The sequence below is a fragment of the Cavia porcellus genome, unplaced genomic scaffold (genome assembly GCF_034190915.1).
Source record: "Cavia porcellus strain 051 isolate PalLab524CR breed Dunkin Hartley unplaced genomic scaffold, mCavPor4.1 scaffold_3, whole genome shotgun sequence".
In the NCBI taxonomy this organism is placed as follows: domain Eukaryota; kingdom Metazoa; phylum Chordata; class Mammalia; order Rodentia; family Caviidae; genus Cavia; species Cavia porcellus.
Genome location: NW_026947486.1, coordinates 87,210,860 through 87,214,527, shown reverse-complemented (window position 1 = coordinate 87,214,527; position 3,668 = coordinate 87,210,860). Strand labels below are relative to the sequence as shown.

At 33.0% G+C, this 3,668-nt stretch overlaps 1 pseudogene; it reads right to left on the bottom strand.

Moving 5' to 3' along the window:
* Nucleotides 1-882: 882 nt before the first annotated feature.
* On the bottom strand, nucleotides 883-2,569 carry LOC100722329 (rab proteins geranylgeranyltransferase component A 1-like; annotated as a pseudogene).
* Nucleotides 2,570-3,668: the final 1,099 nt, after the last annotated feature.

The following is a 3,668-nucleotide window of genomic DNA, read 5'->3' as shown; positions in this document are numbered from 1 at the left end:
TAGTCATTCTACAAAAGGCAGAATACTTCCATTTGTAATTTATATCTGAAGAAACTAAAATTCAGAAATTAAACAGTTTGCCTGATACTATCAATAGCATAGCCAGGACTTGATTAGGTCTGTAGACAATTAGGTCAGTGTACATGTGTTACATAGAAATCACACAGATTTAATAAAGCCACTATTAAGAAATGGAATCATAATTTGACTATTAAAATGTCTAAACATCCCACTACTAGAATTTTCAATTTTTCTTAATGTAGAAAACAAAATAAAAAGAACTTTTATCTCTAATAGGATCCTGCCTTGATCATGATATTTTAGTTTTCTCCACTGAATTTATATACAATTTTAAATTTTGTCATGGCACTCATATCCATAACAATACAATTCAAATAATCAAAAGAAATATGTGAATTGATTCAAAGATGTGGTTTTTCAAGAATTATACAAAGTAGCAAACAAAGTTGTTACATATTACTGAAAATGCATAGGATCACTTCCACATCTATATCTATATATCAGTTCATTCTTAATTTTTATCTCCTATCTTACAGATTTGGGATATTTATTTATTTATTTATTTAGGTATCAGGAACTGAACTCAGGACCTTGTTCTGTCTAGGCAGGTGCTGTGCAACTGAGCTATATCCCTTGTCAGGTTCGATATTTTAAAACAGGCAATTACACGTGTTTTATATTTTGGGAATGTCCTCTTTAAGGAAAATCTCCTTTTAGATTTCTGTGATCTGTTTCTTCTTATAATTCTACATGTCAACTAGACACTCTTTTTCTAATATTTTTCAAATACTGCCTGCACCAAGAAGACTTTGAGGCCTGTAAGAATTTTAAAAGTAGAGTAACCAGTTTAGTATATATCCATTATTCAGAGGACTCCTCTGAGTTTCCATGGTTTGTGCTTTCCTTGAGAGACTCCGAGTTGGGCTATGGTATGGCACTGGATGCTAAGGCTTCTGGCTGTGAACTGTCTTCATGAAGAACAATATCTTCAGAATTGGTGGGGGTGGACAGAAATCTTCATTGGGGCAGATTTGCTGGAAAGGTGTTGCAGCTTGTTTGACTGAATTATCACTTCCTAAACTACAGTCTGGGCCAGAGCAGACACAAACATTTGGTAGTAAATCATTGTAACAGTTTCTACTGCCTTCTGAAGAATCGCTCATATGGAAGTAGAAAGCCCATAGAATTCTTGGCTTCTCAACTTCATTTTATATCTCCATTTCTGTATATGGAATTAACAATTTCTGCACAACTGATTCCAAATCTTCTTTTGTTGTTTGAAAAGATGTACAAGTCAAATGAGCTAATAGGTGCCTTTCATACATGCCATTGCTGAGGAATGTAACTCAATCACCTGAACAGCAAAGGTTGCTGGCTCCTCTCCTGGTACTGTCAAAATGGAAACCTGTAGCTCTGAATTTGTTTTTAATACAGATCTATCTATAATTAGGACTGCCCTGATGATTTGCCTGTATTACACAAGTGAACACGTGTTCTCAGAAAAGTAAGTGTCCTCTACAAGAAAATGATTAGAGTTTGTATTCTGACCAAACTGATGGATGATTGCTTTACATCTGTAGAAACACTGGAAGAGTTCTCTTTGACCATACAAAGGAAACAAAAGCGGGGTGTTTTCATACCATCCAAAACAATGAGAAAGTTTTTGGTAGCTTTGAGGCCATCTATGGTACTGTCGATTGTTTCTTATGTCATTGCAATCGAATACAGGACAAAGTATTTGAGGTTCAAGGTTATTTTTTTGAGTTTTTAAAAATTCCAAAAAATGTTATTTTTCCTAGGTTTTATATTCATCAGAATGTTCCATATATTCCAAACAAAATGTAAGAAATTTCATTAGCATTCTTGTTTCTATTGTTTCTTGTTTCTATTGTTTCAGCGAGTTGTTTCTTATTATCTCTCTGGAACAAAGAAACTGTTCCATTCTTCCTTCTTGAAATGAAATAATTGTGGTAAAATTTTTGAACTCTACATAACAACTAACATTAGATTTTATTAAAAAATAAATCACTAAACCTCTAGAATACAGTAGCTTTGATACCAAATCAATATTAAATCACCTACCGTCTTTAATAATCTGAGAGTAAGTAATTCTCTTTTTCTTTAATTGTTCTATACTGTCCTCTGCTGTAGACATATTTTTACTTGTTTCCTCTCTGAAGTATTATCATCACTGTGGCTTCCTTTCTTCCCTGTCACTTCAGCATCATTTACTTCTAGGGCAATCTCTGTAGCGCTGCTTGGGGTTTGATCTGCAGTCATGTCACAGTTCACACAGCTTAATGACTCATCTCCTGTAGGTAGAGTTAGGATCTGCACCAGTTTCTTCACTATCTTCATGCAAATTCTGACATGCAAATACTTCCATATTTTGAATTGTTTTGTTCTTCTTACTAAGAGCAATGGCTACTTCATTTTCAAGGATCTATTCTTGCAACATGGAACTTTCAATTACAATGTCATTGTTTTCCTGATATTCCTTTATCCAGGATAAAAGCCAGGAAAAGATAAAGCTGGCCCAGTATCCTCCATAGTACCTTCCTATTTGTAGAGCTTGCAGTCCATACTCAGTTGGCTTCAAGGCAAGGTGGCATGGTAGGGAAGAAACAGCCTATGGCATTGTCATAGGAAGCTGACTTATTTAGAAATATTATAAGCAGTCAGACCGAGCTGGACCCTGGAAGGAGTCAGTACAGAAGAACAGATACCTTGCAACATTGGAGGAGACAGACACCTTTCATGTATCATTTGGTTTAAATTGTGAAATTTATTGCATAAAATCAGTTTTAATGTTCTCTTTGAATTTCTCAATACCTGCAATGATTGCACTCTCATTCTCAATATTCTGTTAACTCTAATTTTATCCTGGTCATGCAGTAAAATATTTAGAATTTTCTTTCCTCTATAAAAAGAAATATATTTTGCTTTCACTGTTTATCACTGTTATTTACTTACTTTCCATATCTACAAATTTTTACTTTTTATTATTTTCTTTCTTTTGCATATTTTGGGTTTAAATCGGTTTACCAGTTTTAATATTTAAGGTTGGAACATGTGATCTTTTTATTTGGCCCTTTACATATTTCTAATATAAACATTTCAAGGAGTAAATTTCCTTCTAATCACTTTAGCTACATACTGAAAATTTGCATGTTTTGTTTCACTTTTATTCAGTTCAAAATATTTTCTCATTATTTTCATCATTTATTTGAACCATATGGCACTTAAAATTCTGTACTTTAATGTTTTATATTTATTGCTTCATTATGACGATGCTTTAAATTAAATCTTCAGCATATTTACAAAAGATAATTTAAAGTTTTGTTAATTTTATCATGGTAATATTTTCTAATTGTGTTTTTCTAGTATTTTATTGGGCATTTTTGCATCTATCTTCATTATAGAGATGTACATTGTAGTTCTCCTTTCTGGTTGGGTCTTTCTCTGATTTTGATATCAAAGTAATTCTTGGCTCCAGGAATGTGTGGGGAAAATGGTTTCCCTTTCAATTTCATTCAAGTGTTTTAGGAGTATTGGCTTTAAGTCTTCTCTAAATTTCTTACAGAATTCTGCAGTGAATAAATCAGGACTTGGGCTTTTCTTTGTTTCTGAGGTTTTAATTATATTTT